The sequence below is a fragment of the Glycine soja genome, chromosome 3, assembly GCF_004193775.1.
Source record: "Glycine soja cultivar W05 chromosome 3, ASM419377v2, whole genome shotgun sequence".
Lineage (NCBI taxonomy): Eukaryota > Viridiplantae > Streptophyta > Magnoliopsida > Fabales > Fabaceae > Glycine > Glycine soja.
Genome location: NC_041004.1, coordinates 9,587,936 through 9,599,470, shown reverse-complemented (window position 1 = coordinate 9,599,470; position 11,535 = coordinate 9,587,936). Strand labels below are relative to the sequence as shown.

The 11,535-nt window shown below is 38.7% G+C and overlaps 1 non-coding gene across 1 annotated transcript; it reads left to right on the top strand.

Moving 5' to 3' along the window:
• Positions 1 to 11,168: 11,168 nt before the first annotated feature.
• LOC114407991 lies at positions 11,169 to 11,275 on the top strand. Its single transcript, XR_003665793.1, has one exon. It is a non-coding gene; the product is annotated as a small nucleolar RNA R71 (small nucleolar RNA).
• Positions 11,276 to 11,535: the final 260 nt, after the last annotated feature.

Here is an 11,535-nt window from a genome sequence, read left to right as displayed (position 1 = left end):
TAAGGTACCATAAGAAATTACACCCATATGAGCAGTGTGCTCATAAAAAATTTTAAGTATCAGACCTTTAGTAAGTGGATCAGTTAGCACAGAATGAGTCCCTATATGTTTTATACAAATCTGTATTTTCTAAATTTTTTAATTAACAACCAAATACTTTATGTCAACAAACTTTTATTTGGTTGAATCCTTAATAAGACCACTAAAATATTGCCCTAATAAACTACCGATGGCTTCTTAATGTTGGCAACAACAGATAAGCCAATTACAATAATTTAGTAGTCATAAATTCTAGTATGATCTCTCATAGCAAAAATTATTAATTCACCAATATGGTTAAATGTGGATCCTTATGTGGAGTGATTGCTATTAAGATATTTTGTAAAAATCAAAGTCAGAATGACCAATGATCTCTAAAATTTTAGACTTTCGATATAAAAACATGTAGTTTTTTGTTCTCTTCAATTAGTGCATTGATCGTTGCCCAGCAAGTGTATCGGGGCGCGCAAGTAGTATTAAAACGGTAAGAATATCGAGTATCGATCTCAGGGAACTTGTTTTACTTGGTACAAGTTGTCATTTGGCAAGCAAGCGTTGTTGATACAATTAATGGTTGAAAGGAGAAATAAAAGTATGATCTAGTCTAAATGAAAGCGAGTAATGGTGTGTGAAAACAAATATGCAAACGTGTTGGTTCCTCCTACAGGGTATTTTGATGTAATTTAAGGATATTTCTCTACTTAACAGTGCTCTTGTATTCCATGCTGAGGTCCTAACTACTAAACCCCAATGTCTCGTGAGTTTAGCCTAATCTTAACTAGACTTCATTCTCAGATGTCTCTTGTTGAACTTAGCCTAACTGGACAACATTACAATTACAGCATACCAAAAAACCAAGTTTCCGTACTCCATGTCCAGATATACGATAAATTAGCCATGTCCTATCACATTCTAAGCATCAAACCATTTCCCAATGAGGATGATCCTAACTACACATGCATTTGTGTGATCAAGACAAAAACATGTGAGAATTAAAGGTCGATAGGAACAAAGAACACATGAAAACACTATTAAATAGATATGAAAGATTTTACATCATTTACTCTGTAGAAGTTCCCAACTGAGGATTTAGCCTTCCATTGCGAGGAAGCTCCTTTTTACAAGTTTAAAGAAGAGAAGAAGAGAAATTGAAAAAGTATAAAGTGGTAGGGATGTCTCCTCCACCTCTAAAAACCTCACAATCTCTCAAAAACTCCTTCAAAGCTCTTCAAGATGCCTCCTTTGGTCTGCTCAGTCGCCTCTGGGTTCGCACACTCAAAAACTCCCTTCCAATTATGTGTTTTCAAGTTTTATATGGAAATCATGTCGGTGGCCTCTCGCTGAGCACCAATCTCATGCTTGGCGCGCATTAGTGAACTGTGGCTCAGCACCAATCTCGCGCTTAGCCTAGAAGATGACGGATGACTCGCTTAGCGAGCGACAACGCACTGAGCACATGCTTGCAAGCCAGATTCTCTTCCAGATTCTTGTGTCTCGCTAAGCGCGCTAGTGTCTCGCTTAGCGGGACATACTCACTAAGCGCACAAACTAGGCTTAGCGAGACACCAGATTCAGAACTTCACAAAATCTTCTTTTTCACCTAAAATAGAATTAAAATTTACATTAATTACAAGCGGAAGATTATAATGAGTAATGATCAATTTATTAACCAAAAGTATTTACAATCCTACAAAAAGAACTGTAACTTGGAGGAATTCTATATAATTATCAAAAGTTTCTATACAAAAGTTAGTCATATAAAGCGACTAACAAACTCCCCCAAATTTACAATTTTGCTTGTCCTCAAGCAAATAAAGAACAACTCACTTGTCCTCAAGTGCAAAAATAATGTAGTGATTATTTACAAAGGGTGTTTGCTTCCAAAACATTAATCATATGATAAGAAATCTATACAATGACTCAATCGATGGTTTTTCACAAGACATGCAGCTTTTCAGAGATAAGAGCATTTTTATTAAGCAACACAACTGAATGAAACTAATCATCAGACATATTTCAAGGAAGGACGCCTAACTAGTGCCTCACGGTCACTGTTTCACTCAAGCTCAAGTGTTTAAGCTAATCAATAATTAACAACTAACATGAGGTTCAACCTTTGCATTTCATCTCATGGCATACAGTTAGGAATGCATAAATTGAATAAGAAGGACTTTTATAGGCTTGTAGTGAGGTTAGGCTGCAATAAACAATGGTTTTTCTAAGATTCAAAAGCTTTAATTATAGGAGAGTACAAATCCTAAAATTAACCATTTTTTTCTTTTCCATTTACATTCTTTTCAACTCAACTCACATGCCCTTTGTACTTAGCTTTATTCTAATAGCACACACACCTTTTATTTAAAACTTACAGTGTTTTTTTTATTAAATTACCATCTATTTACTTATTTGCTGTGTGTGCTACTATTTCTTACCCTTATAACTTGGCTACCCAACAAACTCCCCCAAATTTGGCGCAAATTGCTTTGAATCCTATTGCTCTCCTATAACCTAAGATAAGGTATATGGAGATGGCATTTTAAGGCTTGAGGTTCAGTTTAAACAATTCAATTCTTCAGCTCAAATGTGGGTGCAAAGGATATAACATTAATGTATTAGGTAAGCTTTTTTGGCCAAGTAGTTATTTCATACAATCATGGCCTTCATCATTCTCAATTCCATACATTCCATTCCATATTTCAAAGATTCATGCAAACATCATTACTTAATGCTAGTCGTTCTCTCAACATTTAAGGTTCACACACTCACCAGGTTATGGTTAATGCGTTCCTTCATAATCAATCTGTCCAACTAACTAACATTTTTAGTCATGATCCTAATTTCTTGTTCTTTGTCTTCTAAACAATGCATGCTCATTTGAAACCTAAGATTAACCATCATACTTCATCAATATCATGCAATCAATCACAAACACTAATTTTCCCCAAAAAAAAAATTTACCAAACACTGCATACTTGTAAAGCAAGTTAAACTGTTCAATATGCTTCAAAACATGCATCAAGATCATTCAAAAAGAAAAATTATAAACTAAAAACCCATTATAAACTATATGAAAACTATACTGAAAAAATAAAAATAATAATTATAATTGTTCAAAAGACAGGAGTACAAAAATCTTGTCATTGGTCTTTTGGTTGGTCCTGGTCCATGATATCCTCCTCTTCATCTGTGAGGTGAAGCACTAGGGTGCCTGCTGGTGAAGTAGTTGGGGATGACAAGCCTAGGACAGGTGTAGATGGCTCCTGGGATGGCTATGGTAAAGACAAATCCAAAATTGGTGTGGAAGGTTCTGTTGCTTGCTGTGGGGTAATCTCTGGTGTAGCAACCTCCTGAGTCTCCTCCAGTGTGGTGTTACTAACACAATACTAACAATTTAAACATAAAACACAAAAGGATTAAACACACAACACTAGCTAGCTATTATGAACCTTTGGACACTGCTCCCCGGCAACGGCGCCAAATTTGATCGAGGCCGTACCCGAATCAAATAAACATGAAAATGCAGTAACTAGGAAGTGATCCTAGGTCGTTTCCCAACGAGTAGTGACAAACCAAATGTTCATAATATACTTGCAGTAACAGTAACAGTAACGATGGGGGGGTTTGTTTGTTTTGTGATTAAAGAGCAGAACAAGTAAACTGGAATACGAAACTACTAATATTAAAAACGGGTTGTCTCCTCTGATTCAGAAGCCATTCTCTTATCCTGGGTTATGGAGAATTCGTCCCTAACAGTCAACCACTTAATCCAACCCTATTTCAATTTACTAAGCGAAAATCAACTTAGGGTTTTCAATACGTGATTAGGCACCACATACACCAGTTAGCCCTTCGTCCATTAAGCATGAACGCAAGTTAGGCTCAGAGGCAGTTAATCGAACACGAAGCGTGCACTGATTAATATTCACGAATTTGGGATACTGGTGAAGGGAGAACTGCCAGGAAACCACATTACAAGCGGAAACCTCAAAGAGAGTTGGGCTTTGTCCTCAAAAGGAAACAACACCAGAAAATCTAGCCTTCCATGGATTCAAACAGAAAACGCAATTGAAACATGAAGCAGAAACGTAAATGAACGGAAACGTAAATGAACAGAAACGTAAACGAACAGAAATGTAAAATGGAACAGAAACGTAAATGAGAGTAGAAGAAGAAGCAAGAACGAAATTGTAATTAGAAGCAGAAAACGTAAAATTGCATTACGAACTCAGAAGCATCAAAACAGAAAAACGAAAACCCTAAAACAAAGCTCTGAATAATGAATAGCATAACCGAATGCCTTGCACGAATCCCAAGGCTGCTATTTAAAAAGAGTCACTCAAAGTCACTGGGCCCTATTTACAATACTCTGGCCCAAAACGAAATAAACACTAAACAACATAAAATAAAATTGCGAAATTTCCTAATTAGAAATTAACTAAGGTAAGCGCTGCTTTATTTGCCCTCTTCAAGTCCATAACCAAAATCCGGATTAAGCCCAATGTTTCATTAATTCCTGAAATTAGATTAAAAACATCAAATTAGCTAAATGAGCCCAAATAATAAAACTGCCTGATTAATTGACAATTAAGACCAATCAGTAATTAAAATGGTGCAAAAAGGGTTTAGAAAATAGAAGAAAATGATGGCACATCAAAACCCCCCATACTTAGCCTTTTGCACTCTTGGGCAAAATGAAACAAAGAACAAAATCCAAGGATATCAAAGAGAGACAAACAAAAACATTCATATATTTCTCAATGAACATCAAGGAATGAAAGGAATGGGTAACATCTAACATAAGGAGATCCAAAAAGTCAAGACATTCATGAAAATCATCCAAGCAACCCAATCATGGCAAAATAGTTAATCAGCTCAAGAATGAAAAGTGATAAAGCCTCACAAGATATACACTCTATCTCTCAAGTGTCTAGGCTACTATTTACCCTCAAAGCACCCATGAAAGCAAACACCACATAAACTTGGCAAGATTCTAAAATTGACAATCAACCCATAAACACAAGCACATGAGGATCAAAAGGTCTTTTAAGGTTGTAATGGGGCCAAGGACAAGGTATGGAAAAATATGGAATAAGTGGCTAAATCCCAAAGGGATATAGGAGCAATGGGGAATAAGTGCATATTAAGAAAAAATAAGAAAATAAAAAGAAGTAAAGATAAAATTTAAACATAAAGAGTATAACCAAGAGTTTCATCATTCTTGTGCCATTTAAGATATTATTCACTCAACTTTATTGCTTTTCTTTTTCTCTTTTCTTTTTTGTACTCTATAGCCTTTGAGAAACAACATTTCATTCAACATGTCCAACATTTAACCAATATGCAGTGTACATCAAGTATGGCCCAAAATACATCATGAAGCATAGCCAACAAAACAAGTTATCCAATGAAACAAAAACCCCCCCACACTTATTCCCAAAACAATTCCAAAGCTCCAAAATTCCTTAAGGATATGGTGATATCATGGTTTTTCACTTAAGGCTTGTAGTGAGCTTCAAAACAAGGAAAGGGAAACAAGGCTCAAAAGGGCTATCAAAGGAATTAATTCAAGGTAAGTTCATTTGGCTAGAAGCTTATAAGAACAAAATTGCCTCAATCATTTCCAAATATGCATGTGAATTAGGACGCATCAACAAGAATCAAGCCAAGGCTATTGTGCAAGCAATCAATGGGGCAAAACACACCAAATGATTATGATGATGGATGGCTCAAATTCTCACAAAGGTAAACTCATCACTTTCAAATTGAGCTTTCAAAACTATCATGACATGTAGAGAAGAATCAAGGATTTCAAGTCACAAAATGTCAAGAACTTTTATTTTCAAAACAATTACCCATTTCTTGAACATATCCTATAATTCAAAGAAAAACATGCAAAGTCGTACGTGCACACAAAATTGACCCAAAATATTAAACTAAAATCCGACGAAACTAACAACATTAACAAATTAACACGACTAACAAATTAACAAAACCAACAAAACTAGCAAAACCAAAGAACACTCCCCCCCCCCCCATACTTAAACAACACATTGTCCTCAATGTAGCACAATTAAAAGATTAAAAACAATTAAATCATCAAAGAGAATCGGACAAGTGTAATAAAAGCAAGGAAGGAAATAGAAAAAGAAAAAACTCCCTAAGTCATGGTGGAGGAAGAGTAGGGTGGAGTAAAGAAGTCTCTTCCACCACTACGTCCACTAAAGAAGGGTTCGTGAGGAATGGCTTAAGTCGATGTCCGTTGACCTTGAAGCTCTTGTTTGTGGAGTCGCTTTTGATCTCAACTGTACCATAAGGAAAAACATTAGTAACAACAAAAGGACCAATCCACTTAGACCTCAACTTACCACTCATGAGTCCAAGCCTAGAATTATACAATAACACTTTTTGCCCAACCATGAAGTCTTTTTTAACTATCATGCTATCATGGAACTTCTTGGTCTTTTCTTTGTAGAACTTGGCATTCTCGTAGGCTTCTAGGCGGATTTCATCTAACTCACTCAGTTGCAACTTTCTTTCCTCACCAGCTTGATCCATAGAGAAGTTGCAAGTCTTCACTGCCCAGTAAGCTTTGTGCTCAATTTCCACTAGAAGATGACATGCCTTTCCAAAGACAACCCGATAAGGAGACATTCCTATGGGTGCTTTGTAGGTAGTCCGATGTGCCCAGAGAGCATCATCAAGCCTGGTACTCCAATCTTTCCTGCTTGGCTGCACAATCTTCTCTAAAATTCGCTTGATTTCTCGGTTAGAAATTTCTGCCTGTCCATTGGTCTGGGGGTGGTATGGTGTGGATACCCTGTGTACCACCCCGTACTTTTTAAGCAGGGCATACATTGTCCTGTTGCAAAAATGGGTTCCTTGATCACTAACAATTGCTTTAGGTACTCCAAACCTGCAAAACAGATTAGACCTGACAAAGTCTGCGACAACTTTAGCATCATTAGTTCTAGTGGGCTTGGCTTCCACCCATTTTGAAACATAGTCAACTGCAAGAAGAATGTAAACATAACCAAAAGAGACAGGAAAAAGGACCCATGAAATCTATACCCCAGACATCAAACACCTCACAGAATAGCATAGGTTGTTGAGGCATTTGTTGTCGCCATGTAAGTGTATTTCCTGCTCTCTGACACTGCTCACAAGTGCTGCAGATCTTCCACGCATCTTTAAAGATGGTGGGCCAATAAAAACCACAATCAAGCACTTTGCGAGCTGTCCTTTGAACACCCAGATGACCTCCCGGTGCGGAAGAATGACAGAACTGCAGGACTGAGTCAGTCTCATGATCTGGAATGCACCGTCTAATGACCTGATCACTGCACAATTTCCACAAGTAGGGGTCATCCCAAATAAAATGCTTAGCATCACTTTTAATTTTATCTTTTTGGGCCTTAGATGCTAAGGGAGGAAAAACAGAAGCAACTAAATAGTTGACAATATTAGCAAACCAGGGAGTAGAAAGAGAGTCAGAAATATTGTACAGTATATACAAATGATCATCCGGGAAATCATCCCGAATAGGTGAATCTGCATCAGATATACGTTCGATCCGACTCAAATGATCAGCAACTAGATTTTGTGCTCCGCTCCTATCACGGATCTCTAAGTCAAACTCTTGGAGCCAGAACATCCATCGGATCAACCTAGGCTTAGAATCAGCCTTCTTCAACAAGTACTTTAGAGCTGCATGGTCAGTATAAACAATAATGCGGGTACCAAGCAAATAAGATCGAAATTTTTCAAGAGCAAAAACTATGGCTAGAAGCTCTTTCTCAGTAATAGTATAATTCGCTTGGGCAGCATCTAAAGTCCTAGAAGCATAATATATCACCCTGGGCAATTTATCAATTTTCTGAGCAAGGACAGCCCCCAATGCATAATTTGATGCATCACACATAAGCTTAAAAGGGGCTGTCCAATCGGGTGTCTGGATGATGGGGGTGGTAGTCAACGCTCTTTTGAGGCAATCAAAAGCCTCTTTGCATCTGTCATTAAAGTCAAACTCCACCTCCTTCTGCAACAAGTTGGACAGTGGAAGGGCTACTTTGCTAAAATCCCTTATAAAGCGCCTGTAGAATCCTGCATGACCAAGAAAAGATCGCACCTCTCGCACACAAGAGGGGTAAGGCAATTGTGAAATAACAGAAATTTTTGCAGGATCAACTTCAATACCCTTATTGGAAATAATGTGGCCTAAAACTATACCTTGCTCAACCATAAAATGACATTTTTCAAAATTTAGAACAAGGTTAGTTTCAATGCATCTATTCAAAACTTTTTCCAAACTATTCAAACAACCATCAAAAAAGGATCCATATACAGTGAAATCATCCATAAACACCTCTATGCAATTTTCTAAAAAATCACTGAAAATACTAATCATGCACCGCTGGAAGGTACCAGGGGCATTGCACAGGCCGAAAGGCATCCTCCTATAAGCAAAAGTGCCGAAGGGGCAGGTGAATGTGGTCTTTTCCTGATCCTCAGGAGCAATAGTAATTTGCATATAACCAGAAAAACCATCAAGGAAACAGTAGTGGGATTTACCTGCCAAGCGTTCAAGCATCTGGTCAATGAATGGTAGGGGAAAATGGTCCTTTTTGGTAACCTGGTTCAGCCTCCTATAGTCAATGCAGACTCTCCAACTGTTCTGCACCCGAGTAGGAATCAGCTCCTCCTTCTCATTTCTGATCACTGTGAGGCCAGTCTTCTTCGGGACTACCTGGACGGGACTCACCCATTGGCTGTCGGAGATAGGATAAATGATTCCAGCTTACAAAAGCTTGGTTATCTCCTTCTTCACTACATCAAGAATCACCGGGTTGAGTCTTCTCTGTGGCTGTCTTACTGTTTTAGCTCCATCCTCTAAATTTATTCGATGCATACATGTGGATGGGCTAATACCAGGAATGTCCGCTAGGGTCCAGCCTATAGCCTTCTTATGCTTCTTGAGAACTGACAACAACTTCTCCTCTTGCTCATCAGCAAGGGAGGCAGATACAATCACTGGAAAACTCTTGCTATCATCCAAGTAAGCGTATTTTAAATTTGATGGCAGAGGCTTCAATTCTGGTGTGGTCGGCTGGACAGTGGTAGAAGGAGATGGTTTCTCAGCCTTTACCTCATAAAGAAAGTCAGAGGTATGTGTACTTCCTGAAACATGGTTAGTCCTATCTGACTCTATAAAATCAATCTCGAGAGGTAAAACACCACCACCAGACATGCAATCAATATCACTCTCAGATTCACTCTCAGCATCAAATTCAGACATATGATCAAGTACAATTTCAGACTCAATGCATGAAGAGTGAGAGGCATGCAGATTAGAATAAAGATCAGTCATGTATTCATCAACAACATGGTCAATTATTTCAGCATGAAATACAGAAAGATCTTCAGATGGGTATTTCATAGCATCCAGAATATTAAAATGAACAGTTATGTCACCAAATTCCATAGACAGTGTGCCTGCATAAACATCTATCTTAGTTCTAGCAGTTTTCATAAAGGGTCTGCCTAGAATGATGGGAACTGATCCTTGAGAAAATCCATCTTCCATATTCAAGATATAAAAATCAACAGGGAAAATCAGTTCACCAACTCTAACTAAGACATCTTCTATGAAACCAACAGGATAGGCAACACTTCTATTAGCTAAATGAATTACCACATCAGTTGACTGCAAGGGACCTAGAGATAGAGAATTAAAAATCGACATAGGCATAACACTAACAGAGGCTCCTAAATCTAGCATGGCATTGTCAAACTTACTATTCCCTATAATACAAGGTATGCTGAATGTACCTGGATCTTTGCATTTTTCAGGAATTTGAGGAACAGATTTACCAATCAATGCAGAGACATTTCTGCCCATGCTAATTCGTTCACTTCCTTTAAGCTTCCGCTTATTAGTGCACAGCTCCTTCAAGAATTTGGCATATCTTGGAATTTGCTTTATTGCATCCAACAGAGGTATGTTTACCTCTACTTTTCTAAACGTTTCCAAGATCTCTTTCTCTGCCTCTTCCATTTTTTTTTTGGAAATTGCTCTTGGAGGGAATGGAAGAGGGGGAATGTGCTGCTTCTGCAAATCAGAATTACCTGTGGAAGAAGATTCACCTGCACAGAAGTTGTTAGGTAAATTTTTGTCATCACCTTTTTCTGGAATAGAGTGAAGTTTGGCAGGTTCATTTGCAAATGAGGAAGGTGCTACGGGTTGAGGTCCTTGACATTGCTTTCCCGACCTCAATGAAATGGCACTGACATTTTTGGGATTTTGGACAGCTTGAGAAGGCAGCTTGTCAGAATTTTGGGACTGTTGTTGATTCAATTGGGTAGCCAATTGTCCCATCTGATTGGTTAAGCTCTGAATGGAGGCTCTAGTCTCTTGCTGAAACTGCATGTTCTGCATAGTCATTTGCCTCACAAGTTCTTCGAGGGAAGGTTGTGGAGGGGCCTCAACTGTTGGCTGTTTCTGGGGTTGTTGCTGTTGTTGGATTGGTGGAGGAATGTATGGTCTGCTTGGGCCAGCAGCATTTTGGAAGGAAGGAGCAGGCTACTGTTGTTGTTGCTGAGGGCTGGACCATCTGAGGTTAGGGTGATTCCTCCATCCAGGGTTGTATCTGTTGCTGGAGAGGTCATAATTGCTTTGCTGTGGTTGATTTTGCTGCTGAGGTTGAGGAGGTCTATTGTAAATATTTGCAGCATAAGCTTCAGGCTGCTCAATTGCTCCAGGTTGATGCATGGAAGGGCAAAGGTCTGTATGGTGGTCAGCAGAGGAGCACAAACCACAAACCCTTGCGACAGGTACAGATTTCTGATTCAAGGCCAGCTGGGTTACCAAGTTAACCAATGCATCCAGTTTGCCTTCAAGCTTCTTAGTTTCAGATGATGCAGATGGGTTTGTAGCTACCTCATGCACTCCTCTAATGACTATGGCATCATTTATGGCACTAAACTGCTGGGAGTTGGAGGCCATCTTCTCAATTAAATTTCTGGCTTCAGTAGGAGTCATGTCTCCAAGGGCTCCACCATTGGCAGCATCTATCATACTTCTCTCCATATTACTGAGTCCTTCATAAAAGTATTGAAGAAGAAGCTGCTCTGAAATCTCTTGGTGGGGACAACTGGCACATAGTTTCTTAAATCTCTCCCAGTACTCATACAGGCTCTCTCCACTGAGTTGTCTAATACCTGAGATATCCTTCCTGATGGCTGTGGTCCTGGAAGCAGGGAAAAAATTTTCTAAGAATACTCTCTTAAGGTCATCCCAGCTCGTGATGGACCTTGGAGCAAGGCAATACAGCCAGTCCTTTGCCACTCCCTCTAATGAATGAGGAAAAGCCTTCAAAAATATGTGATCCTCTTGGACATCTAGGGGTTTCATGGTGGAGCAGACAATGTGAAATTCTTTCAAATGTTTGTGCGGGTCTTCACCTGCAAGGCCATGAAACTTTGAAGCAAATGAATCAGTCC